Source organism: Bufo bufo, chromosome 5, assembly GCF_905171765.1.
Source record: "Bufo bufo chromosome 5, aBufBuf1.1, whole genome shotgun sequence".
Lineage (NCBI taxonomy): Eukaryota > Metazoa > Chordata > Amphibia > Anura > Bufonidae > Bufo > Bufo bufo.
The window spans coordinates 212,254,380-212,271,071 of record NC_053393.1 but is presented as its reverse complement, the minus strand read 5'-3'; positions in this window follow the sequence as shown (position 1 = coordinate 212,271,071).

Below are 16,692 nucleotides of genomic sequence, written 5' to 3'. Positions count from 1 at the left end.
ACACATATATATATATATATATATATATATATAAATTTTAAAAAAATCCTGTCTTGCTGAATGCCTTATCCCTTGGTTACCATGTTTGGCACCTGCATCTCCAGGGTTCTAGCTCCTGTGCTCTGTGACCTGCTATCTGCTTCCAGATTGCAACTCCACTATGATAACTGTCTGCTTGCGCTATGAGCTCCATCCTGTGCTGAACGCAGAGCTATGGATGTGATGTAGGCAGAAAGACTATAATGAATAGCAGGACGGCACTACCTCATCAGACAGCAAACAAACATCTCATTTACAGGCTTTATATACACAAAATGAAATACAGGGGAACTGACATCAGAAAAGCTCCTCCCCCTCATTAACAAAAATCGCTCTATCTTCAAAATTTTATATTCGAATGCACTCAAATATTCGATAATCAATCCCAGACTTTATCATCAAAATTTTTATATTCGAATGTAATCCAATATTCGGTAATTAATCCCGCTGGGAAGAAAAGAAAAATATTTTTATAACAATTCATAAGGGCAGTATGTCTCATAGGAAGCAGGACACATTGTATTCATGATTGAGGACCGTGGGCTCCATCGTTTGTAAACTATGGATCCAGTAGGCCTCTCTCTTCAATAACAATTTGTTTCTGTAGCCCCCACGACGGGGTAGCGATACTCCATCAATAATCTGATACCGTAACTGCAAAATATTATATTTTCGTTCATGAAAATGAAAGGGTAATGGAAGCAATAAGTTCCCCTTACGGATAGTAGATTTGTGCTTACTTAGTCTATCTTTCATTCTCATAGAGGTCTCCCCCACATATAGTAGTCCACATCGGCACTTAAGAATGTAAATCACAAATCTTCTATCACAGATGAACGTGCCCCTTATTGGAATGTTCTCACCTGAGTGGGGATGGGAGAAACATGAACCCTTGATGACACTAGAACAGTTCACACAGTTAAGACAGGGAAACGTACCCCGTCTAGGTGCAGACAAGGTGCTCTGTCCTCTTTCTATTTTATTACTTCCCACATCAGTCCGAACTATTTTATCCCTAATATTGTTCGCCCGTTTGTAACATATCATGGGTGGTCTCTGAAACTCACCTATCTGTGGGTAAGACTTGGATAATATATGCCAATGTTGATTGACAATAGCCCTAAGGCGTTGGGACCAGGGATGATACTTAATCACTAAAGGGATCCTTGTCTCCTTCTTAGTTCCATCTGGCTGTGTATTCTCGTCTTGTCTCGCTGTGCTTTCAATAATTCAAGGGAGTAGCCTCGCTCTCTGAATTTATTAGTCATATCGTCTAATCTTTTTTGACACGTCTTTAATCGCTGACAATCCGTCTAACTCTCTGATATTGCGAATATGGAATTGATTCCTTAATGGATGCTGGATGACTACTTGAAAAGTGCAAAATAAACTGTTTCTATCAGTAGGTTTGACAAATAAATCTGTCTGTATTTTGCCCTCTTTGTCCTTTATCACCCAAGTATCCAGAAAGGAAATCCTATCCGAATCTTGATGTACAGTAAATTTCAGTTCATCCCAGATGGAATTTAAATACGTAGTAAATTCCGTGAGGGATCGAACGTCGCCTCGCCATACGCAAAAAATATCATCGATGAAACGACGCCAAAATATACAATATTGTTGGTATAATGGATTAGAGTAAACAAACTGGCTCTCAAAATACGCCATATACGTATTTGCGTATGGCGGTGCGACGTTAGATCCCATCGCGGTCCCACGGCATTGCTGATAAAAGGTGTCTTGAAACAAAAAATTATTTTGCTCAAGTACTATCTTGAGAAGTTCCAGAAAAAAATTCTTTCTCAGCCTCTTTGTATATGCTAGTGCCTAAGAGACCTGCAACAGCATTAATTCCTTTTTCGTGTACAATAGATGTATAGAGACTGCACACGTCAAGAGTGACGAATATGCAGTCTGCATCCACCTGGAGAGAGCTGATTTCAGACAGAAAGTGGCCGGTGTCACGAATATAAGATGGTGCTTGTTAGGTTAAAGGAGTTAATACCTTCTCAAGAAGAATAGCAGGACATGAAAGAATGGAGTCAGTGGACGCCACAATGGGTCGACCTGGGGGATGAACAAGTGACTTATGCACTTTAGGCAAAGTATAAAACACCGGAGTAATCGGGTGTTGATTAATGAGAAAGTTCCCCAATTTGGCGTCCACCACGCCACCTTCTTTAGCATTATCGACCACTCTCTGTAAAATCTCTTTAATGCGATAGACTGGATCACTCTGCAATATTTTATAAGTACTACCATCCTGTAATTGTTGCAAAATTTCATTTACGTAATATTCCTCATCTAAGATAACAATGCCCCCCCCCCCCCCCCTTATCAGCAGGTTTAACTACCAAGGATTTCTCCTTTAATAAATGATCGAGGGCATGTTTCTTCTCCACCGGTAAATTATGATGTATATGTAACTTTCCCTGTTTACACTGTTGCAACAATGTATCAACATCACGTTTAACTAGATTAACAAAAGTCTCAATTGGATGATGGGTTCACCGTGGTGTGTAGTTACTCCTTATTCTCAGGTTAAACTGCTTAACCGTTAACATACTGAAAAATCATCCAACCGCTCCACATTACTCTGAGACACAGCTTCATTGCCACCAAATTGAGCTTTCAAACGTAAATTACGAAAAAAAAACGATGTAAGTTCGTGTCCAAGGTGAACGTATCAAAGTTCCCGGTCGGGCTAAAAGATAAGCCCTTTTTCAATAAATTCATCTGGGCAGGACTGAGGCTCTTAGATGATAAATTTAATACTAAGTTTTGTCCCGTACCTGTGACCGCGTTTTCCTCGGAGCGTCTGCCTCGCCGATGATGATGGCCGGCTCGCCGGGTGTTTGCCTTGGTCTTCTTGTACGGCGTTTGCCTAAAAAAGGCCCCTTGGAACCATCCGAAGCCTCGCTGCCAGAACCCGATGTCATGGAACCGGTTTGACGATATCTCGGACGTGACGTCGGAGTTGCAGTGCCGGAAGCGTCCTGCCATCTGTAGACCCGATGTGACGTATAATCCTCTGTGTCTCGCAAGTATTTCGATCTTTTGGTCTGTTCGATCTTGTTTCTTAATTCGGTGCATTGTTTCTCCAAACTTTCATGCAAGGTGGTATACTTGTCAGACTTCAAGTTATCTCTGAGTTGTTCTTTTGCTACTGCAATTTTCGCATTACATTCATTAATCGAGATGGATAAATGTTCTAGTGTAAGAACAATAAGGTCCAATGAACACTTATTGAGGATATTTGCAAAACGGGTGCAATAGTCCACTTTATCACAGAAGAGGGTAGGTCTTAAATTAACTCGCAGACCCCGTGGTATCTTTTGAGTACAGTGATATTCAGCCAGTGTGGCTGCATGCAATACGAGTGAAACAAGGTGTCTCGCCTCCCTAATCAGGCTCCTGCTCTTTAATTCAGTTGAAGGGATTTTCAAAAAATCGGAAGGCTCAGTAATTTTCGACACAATATCTCGTGCCTCATCCTCTGTATAGGCAAAGGTACTCATCTGATAGATTATAATGAATAGCAGGACGGCACTACCTCATCAGACAGCAAATAAACATCTCATTTACAGGCTTTATATACACAAAATGAAATACAGGGGAACTGACATCAGAAAAGCTCCTCCCCCTCATTAAACAAAAATCGCTCTATCTTCAAAATTTTATAATCGAATGCACTCAAATATTCGATAATCAATCCCAGACTTTATCATCGAAATTTTTTCGAATGTAATCCAATATTTGGTAATTAATCCCGCTGGGAAGAAAATAAAAATATTTTTATAACAATTCATAAGGGCAGTATGTCTCATAGGAAGCAAGACACATTGTATTCACGATTGATGCCCCTGGGCTCCATCGTTTGTAAACGATGGATCCAGTAGGCCTCTCTCTTCAATAACAATTTGTTTCTGTCGCCCCCACGACGGTAGTGCTGAAACATGTCACTATGCAACTATAATATGTGACCAATAAACTACATCCTTGGTTGGAAATCTCTGCGAGTGCCGGTCTTCTCACTATATCGTAGGCAGAAAGACTGTTTTGTGGAGTGGCTGAGGTGCGACTTAAGTTCGGATCTAGCAACATAGATCACACAGGTAAATCAAATATATTACAAACCAAAATCTATGTACAAAGTAGAATTAAGGGTAACCTGTCACCTCTAAAAACCATCCCAAGCCGCCAGCAGTACCTGACAGTAGCCAGCAGCGTGTTTCCAACGATAATTTTCTTCCTGAAGGCCGATACAACCAGCTTCATTTTGTATTCCAGTTGCCATTTGCCTAGATGGCTGACAAATATCCCTAGGAGCCAGTTCAGAAGATTGAAACGTAACTGCCCTCGAGACATACAATTTGAAGAAGAGGTTAGCAATCTTAAGCAACAGTTCCTGGATAAACAGTATCCCTTGCATCTATTGGAGGAATCTTTAAATAGGATTAGAGCAATGAATAGAGAGGATTTTTGTTATCCCTAATCAAGTACAGAAAGCAGATGAAACCCTCAGAATGATTCTACCATTTCATGCACAACATAGGACAACAGAAAGGATTATTAAAACATTGGCACCACTTGCTCGATGACAAAGTGATTGGATCCATACTCACAAACACCCCCCAGATGACATATACAAAAGTCCCAAATTTTGTCTTGAAAATAGCCCCCTCGGTTAAAAACAAGATAACTTCAATTAAACAGAATTGGTTAACATTGAATGGGTTCCATAGATGCGGACGATGTTCCAATTGTAAAATCACCTCTTTCTCAAAAACCATAAGGGTATAGTCCACAGAAAATTAATTCTATCTAGACATCAAAGAGGGTTTAACGTGCGATATAATATATCTAATACAGTGCCGATGTGGGAAGGACTAAAATAACTTTATAAAAGAGAATAGCAGAACATGTCACAAACATTAATCTAAACCTTACAAGGACCACCATGGCAGTGATCCGTCCACCCTTGTGTACACAGCAATGGAAAGAGTTAAAAGACCATGGAGGGGAGGGAACCATATCGCACAGATGTCTAGAATAGAGTCCAAAAGGATATTTGACTTTGACACTTTAATCCCAAGAGGTCTATGTTACGCTGAGCGCTCCGGGTCCCCTGCTGGCCTCGGAGCGCTCACAGCGTATGCCCCCAGGCAGCACTCCAGCGTCGCAGCGTGTGCGTCCTCGCTCTCTAGGGCGCGCGCGCGCCGGGACTCTTAGATTCAAAGGACCAGTGCACCAGTGATTGGTGCCTGGTCCAAAGGGGTTATTAAGGGTTAAGGTTGTGAGAGGCAGTGCTGACTTAATTAGGCTGCACCTGTGCACTGCCCATTTATACCTTCTCCTCCCACAGCTTTCTGCCGGATCTTTGTGCCTTGTGCCTCAGAGAAAGCGTTCCCTACGATGTTAGTTTGCCTTACCTGTTGCCGTACCCGTTGCTACCGTCCACTCGCCTTGGAACCTTTGCCGCCTGCCCTGACCGCTGCTACGTCCGACTATGCTCTTACCTTCTCCCTGTGTACCACGCCTTATCAGCTGCCAGAGAGGTCGAGTTGTTACTAAGGGACACGACCTGGTAGTGACCGCCGCGGCAAATCCATCCCGCCTTGCGGCGGGCTCTGGTGAAGACCAGTAACTGCTTAGAACCGGTCCTCTAGTACAACCCGCGCCATCGCCTCTCTGGTCCAGAGGATTCACTACCTGTCCTGCCGGTTCGTGACAGTCTAAACCTTGAAATGGAACTGTTCGCTTTCTTGTAGGGGTGAGGGCCTACAGGGGACATCTGCGTCCGGCTGTTTTTCCAGCATCCAGATCTCCCCTCCCGGGTAGACCACCTCCCCCTTCCACCCCTTTCAACTCCATCACATATTTCAGCATCAAGATCCACAATAACAATTATCATACATATGGATTTATGTGAAAATGTTTTCACATCTTATAGACGACTTTTTAGTCTAGCATGTCCTATATGATTTCTCCAGACTGCCAGAATTTATGCATTCATGCATTTTTTTTTTTTACCGTTTTTTACATTTTATGTATATCTTATGGGCTTCTAGTAATCAGACACAGTTTCTTCTTGATCATTTCCATTTTTATTGGGGTCAATTTCTTTTTAACAAGATCTGTTTGGACCTTTATATCTTAAAAGATTGGAACTTTATAGCCAGTAGGACTCTTCAGTCCCTGGAAATATATGAACACCCAAATACCAATTGTATGGATGCACTGACTAACAGAAACTTTTGAAATCCAATCCCTATATGGAATCAATATTTACATCCACATTTTGAAAATCCCTCACTGTCCCAGCATACGTCACGCTACCTTTGGATACCATATAAAAGAAAGCCATTTGACTCCCACTGTTCAGCCACTGAAGAAGGGGTTTCCTTAACCCCGAAACGTGTCTGGTATTGAACAGTGAGGGATTGAACAACAAATGATGTGACATTAATATTAATAATCCTTTGGCGATTTGGATGAAACCAGCCCCTTGATACTAAACAAGAATTGCTGTTGAATTGCTTTCTTGGGAACACAGGCCCAGTCCTTCCCCATCTCCGAAGTCATGTGACACATCACAGGGAGCCCAGTGGACCACGTGGGACGCCGCGCAGGTCGTTGCAGGGCAAAAGATCCGTTCCAGCACCTTACCGCCAGCCTTCAATTATAGAATCCCATGAAGACACAGTGTATGGAGCAGTAAAGTACATTACCCCAATGTATTAATGTATGGTATTTGGTCCATTTGAACTTCAGGGACTGAAAAAACTATCACACTCCCCGGTGGACAGACTGTATACATCAGGCACCCTGTACTCATTTACATCTCCAGGATTAGTGTATAAATCTTTCAGAGGGATTGATATAAATTCCACTAAATCCAACCATACAAAGCAAATAACGGGGTTCATATACCGAATATCAATATATATATATTTTTATTGATCCAGAAGGGACCGGCCACTGTCTCACATGGGATTTTGTGTTTCTAATATATAAGAAAATGCAATTTATCCATCACGATTGCGTGTATATTTGGACGAGTTGCATGTATATTCACTGATCACCTGTGAATCCAGTTCTTTTAACCCATAGCCTTGTATGCAGTGTTGTTTTTTATCCAATTTATTTATTCATTTTTATCTTTTAATAAATTGTTTTTAGCTATAGCTGTCCACATGTTGCCAGATATTGAGTAGCCCCACTGATTTACGCTATTTTTCCAAGTTTGCAAGAACCTCTATACGCTATAGATCTTTAACAGTTCAGAAAGTGTCTGCATGTTACTAGGACGAACAGCGAAAAATTTGGACTGTTGCAAAAATGACAGTCCCTTCTCTGACATCACTTCCTGCTCTGCTTCAAATGTCACATGTTGTTTGATAAATTTGTGTTATCCTTAGAAATAACAATTTTGTTTACTACTGTATTGTGATTGTCCATTTTGCCTCCTTTTCTGGCTTAATTCATTGTTCCATTATTATACACTGGTTGTTTCCAGGGGTTACAACCACCATGCAATCCATCAGCGGTGGCTGTGCTTGCACTCTATAGGAAAAAGCACCAGCCTATGCACACTCCCACAGTCCTGCCTGGCCACCAGTGAGAAAGTTTTTCCTATAGTCTGCAAGCCTGGCCACCACTGCTGGATTGGAGGGTGGCCGTAAACCCTAGATATGAGCAGTATATAATGCAATGAAAAATTGAATCAAGCCAGCAAAGGAGGCAATATGGACAATCACAATATATTAGTAAGTGACTTGTATTAAAGGGGTTGTCCAGGTTCAGAGCTGAACCTGGACATACCCATATGTTCACTCAAGCAGCCCCATTTCATGCTCCAAAGCTCTCCTTTGCCCTGCGCTGAATCGCACAGGGCAAAGGCACTTTCAGGAGATCCGGTGACGAACCGGGCTCTCCATAGGGCTGCCAGGCGGAGGCTTCCGCCCAGCAGTGAGCCTGGTGACGTCACCGGCATTGATGGGCGGGCTTTAGCGATGCCCTAACCTGTAAAACAGCTAGGGCAGCGCTAAAGCCGACCCATCTGAGCTGGTAACCTCACCAAACACACTGCTGGGCGGAAGCCTCCGCCCAGCATTGTGTTATTGTAAATAAAAAAGCCCTTGCCCTGCATGACCCCGCGCAGAACAAGGGAGAGCATGGGAGCATGAAATGCTCTGATGCTAACATCAGGGGTGCTGCCTGGAAAAAATTCTGGGTATGTCCAGGTTCAGCTCTGAAAAAGTAGGTATTCCAAATACCATATTTTTGGACTATAAAATAGCTTTTTAGCAAGGAAAAATCTTTCTAAAAAGTCCCTGCATCTTAGTCTGAAGCCAAGAGGGCCCAATGGCTAACAATAGCTGTATTTCAGGGTGCATAACAACTAGGATGTGAGCGAGGTCTTGTTTTAAAGCAGATAATCTAAGGGAAACCAGTGCTAGCCATGATACAAATGGAAATAAAACCTTTAGAATCCAGGTCAGGAGTGAGATCTGCAGGTATACAGGTTGAAGTAGCCTCCTTCAGCTTGCTCTGATATCAGCCAACATGGAGGAGGAAAGGGTGGGGCACCTGCTGACAGGCTGTAGGGAAAGGAGGAGAGGCATTCCATCTTATAGTTAGAAATATACGATACAGTGTCCTGAAACTGTGAGCCAAAACCAGGTGTGGCTCCAAACACAGAACAGATGCAGATCTTTCCCTTATAGCTTATGGCTGTAGAGGCTCCAATCCTGGTTTTGGATCAAAATCACTGATGGTACCCACTGACCAAAACACCAACATGTGAATGAGGCATTAAGCTGAATTTGCAAACTATCTCACGAAGGTCTTCACAAGTCAGCTGATTTTGTTGCAAGAACTTTCTGCATCTAAAAATGAGTTCTATTAATTTGAGAATGGCTGAAGTGAGACAATCCCTTTAACCCAGTGTCATTTATCATGTAGATAAAGTTAATACAAGGCACTTACTATTGTATTGTTATTATCCATATTGCCTCCTTTGCTGGCTAGACTAATTTTTTCATCACATTATATACAGCTCGTTTCCATAGTTATGACCACCCTGCAATCCAGCATTGATGACGGTGCTTTCACACTGTAGAAAAAAGCACTGGACTCTCTGGTGGCTGGGACCATGGGAGTACGCATAGGCCGGCGCTTTTTCCTATAGTGTGCAAGCATGGCCACCGATGCTGGATTGAGGGATGGTTGTAACCATGGAAACAAGCAGTGTATAATGTAAAGAAATAATAAAGAAAAATGAATCAAGCCAGCAAAAGAAGCAATATGGACAAATCACAGTACATTAGTAAGTGCCTTGATAAATGCCATTTGCTGAAGTAAGACAACCCCTTTAATTATGACAAAATGTAAATGAAATTAATTTGCACTACATTGCGGCCGGCTCACTATGTTGTGGGCAGGAGGGGGCGTGACGATCCATTGAAGTGAATAGCACCGTAGCCACAGCTGCAGGTGATCTAATGCACGGGATCGCAAGGCACAATTATGCCTGAGGTCCGGTCAAAATGCTGCTTACAGCATTTTGTTTGGACTGGACCGCAGGCAAAATGTGCTTTGCGATCCTGTGCAGCCGATCGCATTGCAGCCGTTGGGCATGGTTATGGTGCCAATCACTTCAACAGACCACTACGACCCCTCCTGCCCCACAATATAGTTAGCCGGCCGCAATGCGGTGCAGTGCATTCTGGACAGAATCAGGCCGGAACGCACTGCCTGGTGTGAACGAGGCCTTAATGTGATCACAGCAATTAGTTTAGTGCACACTCTTGCTCTTAGCACATTACTACCCGTACCTCTAGGTGGTTTAGGCAAATTAGCTGCTGATGTGGCATGGAAAGGACCCCCCTCACCTTCCCAGTTTGACAACACCTGCAGAAAGGGGTCCTCTGAGGCATGCTGGCAGAGTTGAGAGTTCTATCAATGCCCCTGGCTCTGTAACGGCTCTGTCACTGTTCCTCCCCCCGAGCCGGAGATGTGACAGAACCTTTCATTGCTCCACCCCTCCAGCTCTGTCATTTCTTCTTCCCCACGCTGTCACTAAACCACCCCCCCCCCCCCCCCCCCCCCGAGCTCTGCCACCGCGTCACTGCTCTACGCTCACTGCTCGGTCACCGCCGCTCCACGCCCCCAGCTCATCGCCGATCCACTGCGTCCACTGCTCCGGTAAACAAAGCCATCTCAGCCCTGCTACTTGCCCGCAGCAGGGCTAAGCTACTGAACAAACTACCTGCCCGGCGCCCGGAACAGGCACGCAGCTGTAATGACTAATATCAAAACCCCACGAAGAATTGTTTTCCCATTTTCCAATACAAGACATGGTAAATAAAATAGTGCAATAAAAATTAAACTTAGCAAAAATATAAGCCCTTGAATGGCTAAATGAATGGAAAATGGAAAATGTAAAAAAAAATTATGGCTATTGGAATGTGGAGACGAAAAAAGAAAATGAACCAGATCTTTAAGGGGTTAAGAATAACTGTGTTCATAAGTGTTGTTGGGGGGCACTGCTGTGTCTAAATTACATGCATTTATAAGAGGCTTCTATGAAATAAAACACGGGAGATGGAAAATATGCAGTGAACACTTTTCAGTCTAATTTAAGGGAGAAATATCTTACCATTATTGTCCTGTGTTATAAATAGGGTCTAGGGTATTTCAAGGAGGTATTTGTAGGAAACATTGCCTGGTAGCAAGCATGTTACACTTTACATGCAAATACATTGCCGAAGAGGGTCTTAAAGGTGGAATAGCACACTTTCTAAGCGGAAATAAATCAAAAGCTTATGCAAATCTATTGCATATGTTTGTGTTCTAAAAGATATAAAGGGCTCTTCTGCGTGGAGGCATGCTACAGCAAGAGGAAAGAAAAGAAAGCATGCGGTATATTTCCGTCACAAACCCTCTTTAGTTTTTTTGTACATGGCCACTCCATTCCCCATAGTCACTAACAATCTCTGAGCCAGTGTCCTTACGCCACATGTCACCATGAAAAAGTACAAAGCAAAAAAGGGTAGATTCTTTTAGAGTGGGTTCACACTAGCGTTATGGAGTCCGTTATGGCTTTCCGTTATAACAGGTTTATAACGGAACAGAACGGAATCCATAAGACGAAAGGACGGATCCGTTTTGCTGCCCATAGACTTGCATTATGACGGAATGCAAAACGGACGCCTTTAAGAGACATTCTGTTTTGCTGTCGACATCACTTTGTTTTCCGTCTTGCATAACGGTAACCAGACGGATCCGTTTTGATTCCCATAGACTTCTATCAGGACGGAGCAAAAAGGAATGCCTTTTAAAGGCGTCCGTTTTGCATTCCCTCATAATGCAAGTCTATGGGCAGCCAAACGGATCCGTCCTTCCGTCTTATGGATTCCATTATGTTCTGTTATAACCCTGTTATAACGCAAAGCCATAATGAACTCCATAATGCTAGTGTGAACCCACCCCAAACATTACATATTATAACAAGAAAAGCGTTATCTTTTTATAAACAGCTAAAAAACATCAGCAGAATTTCACTTCACAGAAATGTATTAGAGATTGATTCTAAAGTAACACATTTCAGCAAAAAATTGTCTGCTAAAAAATCTGAAGTTTTTTTAAAATTTGTTTTGGATAATTCGTAGAAAAACGCCTCCCACCTCCATTTTGCTATAAAAATTGGTGTTGAAAAGAGGAGGGAGGAAGAAGGATCACATGACTGGGAGGAATTGGGTGGCTGAGAGACTGACAGACATCATGATCACCCAATAAAGGACCAGTATGCAGGCAGGTGCTTTTGCTCAGAAGGAAGAAATGCCATTCCGTTTCCAGCTAGGCTTGTGAAAGGACGTATTGTGGCAGGCTGCCACGGTGGGGAGTGGGGGAAACCCCCCCACCATATAATGGAAACTGTTACTAGGCCAGACAGGGCCGTCTTTACCGCAGGGCAAAAGGGGCAGCTGCCCCGGGCCCAGTTGCTCCTGGGGGGCCCAAGCAGCATTTTACTTGGATTTCACTTGGGCCCCCTATATTTTGTTGCCGCCCGCCGGCCCTGTAACATAACAAAGTCATGGTCCGGACTATAGAAAGAGAGAGTGAGGAGGGGGCGGGGCCCGGGGCCGCTCTGCGCTCCGCTCTGCGCTCCGCTCTGCTGCCTGGCCTGCCTGTCTCTTTAACAGAGCAGACCAGTGGCTGCTGGAGCATGACGCAGCTGCCGCACAGGCAGAGAGAAGAAGGAGGCGGAGCCCCAGCCGGCAGCCACAACAGACACAGCCTGAGCCAGCCAAGCAACTAACAGAACTTACAGGTATGTGGTAGCCATGGCGGGGGGGGGGGGGCTCATATAGGACAGGGGGGGGCCTCATATAGGACAGGGGGGGGCTCATATAGGACAGGGGGGGGGGCTCATATAGGACAGGGGGGGGGGCTCATATAGGACAGGGGGGGGGCTCATATAGGACAGGGGGGGGGCTCATATAGGACAGGGGGGGGCTCATATAGGACAGGGGGACAGTGTGTGCTTTCCTGCTACTACATCAACCCCCCCCCCCCCCCCCCCTGGGATCTTGGGGGCATTAAGGGTTGGACTTTAACTCCTTGCTGCTGATGTTGAGTGTGCCAGTGTGTGTGTCCGTCCCTGTGTGTGTGTGTGTGTGTGTGTGTGTGTGTCCGTCCCTGTGTGTGTGTGTCCGTCTCTGTGTGTGTGTGTCCGGCCATGTGTGTGTGTGTGTGTGTGTGTGTGTGTGTCCGTCCCTGTGTGTGTGTGTCCGTCCCTGTGTGTGTGTGTGTGTGTGTGTGTGTCTGTCCCTTTGTGTGTGTGTGTGTGTGTCCGTCCCTGTGTGTGTGTGTGTCTCTCTCTGTGTGTATCACCATGCCCACAGTGTTCCTATGTCTTGACGCAGCTGCTTCAGAACGTTCTGTGCGGGACAAGAGGAAGAAGATGGAAGAGGAGGCAGCGCCAGCATGGAGTCCGTGCGATAGACACAGGGAGGCACACTAAGGACGAAGGTAACACTTCCACATGATCTGCACTAGTGTTATCTGTGGTTTTACATAGGACTGCAGGTAACACTACTACATTATTTAGCACTAGTGTTATCTGTGGTTTTACATAGGACTGCAGGTAACACTACCACAAGGTTAGCTCGCACAGGGCGCCTGAACACCTAAGGCCGGCCCTGGCTGTGCACCCCAGCGCCAAGGGATGACGTCACTGATGTTATATGCCTCTTATATGTGGAGAGCGGTGATGTCACAGATGTAATATATCACCTATATATGGACAGCGGTGATGTCACTGATGTAATATATTACTTATAAGTGATATATTACATCAGTGACATCACCACTCTTCACACATAAGTAATATATTACATCAGTGACATCACTGCTGTCCACATATACCGGTAAGTAATATATTACATCAGTGACATCACCGCTCATCACATATATGTGGAGAGCAGTGATGTCACTGATGTAAAATATAACATTATATGTGGAGAGCGGTGATGTCACTGATGTAATATAACATTATATGTGGAGAGTGTTCATGTCACTGATGCAATACAGCGCTCCAGATGGCGAGCAAAATGGTCGCCAATGTGCCTTAAAATTTGCAGATGGCGACAAGACTTGTCATAGACTACAGGCCTGAGGTCTATTTGGTAGTGAAATCCCAGCGCAGGCAGGCGTGATGATGTCATCACGCCCGCCTGTGCCAGGACGTGGTGAGGTGTGCGCGTCTGCGTTGCACCATCCCTCGCCGTACCAGCAGCTAGTGAGCGCCAGTGAAAGGAAACAGGTGAGTATAAGATTTTCGCTTTTTTTTAAGGTGTGGGAAGGCGGGATCCAGGGGGCCCAAGTAAATTCTTGCCCAGGGTCCAATCAATATTAAAGACGGCCCTGAGGCCAGACAACAATGAAGGGAGCAGGCCACAACCTACAACCGCCCTAATCCTGACCCTGATCTCCTGACCGTATGAGAAAATCCTGAAGGTGGGAGGGCTCATGCACTGGAACCTGGATCCTGCTGACCCTGACGATCCCTGGCATAGGGGTCAGGAATAGGAGACAACCGGTTCCTCAGGGACTCAGACGAACCAGAGTCTCCAGCTGACTAGTAACAGGTGGAAGGGAAATGACCATATGCAGCATCTGCAACGGCATGTAAGAACACCAGAAAACTCACTTACCTGCTGCTGCTACCACGACTGGAACCCGAGCATAAGTACAGGTGCCCACACACCAAACAGGACACCGTACAGACAACACACACACACACACACAGGTATCCAGCACTCCTGATACTGCCCCATGCCGCAAGGAGCACGGCAGCCCCAGGCAGCACTGCATACAGACTAATGGTTAACCCCTCCAGGAAACCAGCCCCCTCACGGAGGTAACAACATACCCGGTGACGTATAGCATACATGCAGGGACCAACACCAACAAAAGCCCAGACATGTAACAACCAACAAAACGCTAAACATACCCAGAAAATAAACCCACAGCACACATACAACAAGTGAAGGTATAAAAGGGAGGACAATTTATGTTCCATAAGGTGGCCCTCAAGGACTGGGCAGAAACACCCATGCAAGGAGCAAAGCTTCAACACCAAGCAAGGCTGTAGTACAACTGCCCCCAGCCTGCAAGCCACAGGTTTATATCAAGCTTGCGGCCACACCCAGGAAACACCTAAATCCCCACTAGCCAGAAGATTAACCCCTTGCTCACCAAACAGCAGGGAGGCACACCTTAAAGGGGAAGTGCACGTGTAAACCACAAACTACACCTACAAAAAAAAAAAGTTTCTATAGTTCAAAGTTTCTATTTACTATTTGTAATTGGCAATTTCAGTGCATTATGTTATTGAACACTTTGCATTTTAATGCAAAATACAATTCAGTATTATAGCAAAAGCATTTTACTGCAATGACGCCATTGTTATACCTGTTTTATTTAACGTAATGTATATTCAGTGTTACAGCAAAAGTAATACTGCAATAAATTATATCCATTTTATTAACATACTGTAGTAACATATTAATCCCAAATACAATCACACATTGCCTTGATTTAATTAGAAAATCATACAAATACATCAAAAGAAAATTATTAAAATACATACAAATTAATACATCATAAACTGAGTGCCATAATCATGTAATTATTATTAATAATCATAAAAGGGAGAGCAGACTGTAAGTAGGTAAGCTGAAAACGCAAACAAGTAACTGTCTGCTCCACAATATAAAGATATCAAATACAGACGAAAGGTAGGGCACACATATTCCTCAACACGTGTTCTTTCCCTTTATATATTCCTCAACACGTGTTTCGTGTTAGTTCCTCGTTAACAACATCATGAGAGTCCATACATCTACTTAAATATACCCAAGATCCAATCAGAATCGTATCTACACAGTTATATTGTTACCTTAATGAACTCATGTGAAGATTAATTGTAGCCCTGCTGAGTGAAACGCTGGTGGCGCCATAAAATAGTATAGCATCCACATGATGACAGAGTCGTGCGTGTCCTAACGTGAATGGCACGTGATGAGCCATCTTATGATGCGCATGGCATCTGACAAGCCGCGTCATCACAGCAGTGCTGGTGGAAGTTCAACAGGCCACAGGGTTGTGTCCCTGGATAATAATTTCATACCAGTAATTCTTTGAGGTTCTCTGATCTCTGTAAGTAATAGAGGGTATTGATGGTGAAAATCTAGAAAGAACCAAATCTAAACATGAGATCTCCCAGTGTCTAGTTAGTGCTTGTTTCATTTTCCTCCATCATAAGTTATACGTCGCAATAAATCATACCTTGTCATCTTCTTGAGGCCTCTTTCATTGGGGATTTAGTAGTATATCTCTTTTAGTTTGTTTCGGTCTTAAATATGCTGTTCAAATATCCCTCTTACTGCATTCTCTGGCAACAAAGCCCTCCCGTAAGTCATTGGCTTGTTTTTTAAATGATGTCTCAGTGGAACAGATTCTCCCTGTCCTCAGAAATAGGACTAGCATTGTAACAGGGATTTATCAAAAAAGTGTAAAGTATAACCGGCTTATTTGCCCATAGCTAACAGATTCCACCTTTCATTTTCCAAAGGAGCTATGAAAAATTAAAGGTGGAATCTGATTGGTTGCTATGGGCAATTAAGTTAGTTCTACTTTACACCCATTTGATAAATGCCCCACATAGTTTGTGAGGCTGAAGAAAGACATCTGTCCATCTAGTTCATCAAGTTCCATCCAACTGCTGTTACCGTAAATAATCCTCTTCTATGTTTGTGTAGAAACCTTCTTTCTTCTAGACGTAGAGGATGTCGCCTTGTAACAGTCACAGTCCTACCCAGTTACCCAGTGTTTTACCATTTAGTATGTACTGGTGACTTGCATTATTCCTTCCCATGTGCATAACCTTACATTTGTCAGTGTTAAACCTAACCTGCCACTCCTCTGCCCAAGCCTCCAATCTATCCAAATCCATCTGTAGCAGTAAACTGTCCTCTTTTGTGTTAATTATTTTACACAGTTTAGTGCCATACTGATCCCTGTGGTACCCCACTAGTGACGGTGACTGTTCTGCCTCCAGCAGAGAAAGATTTATTTCAGTTC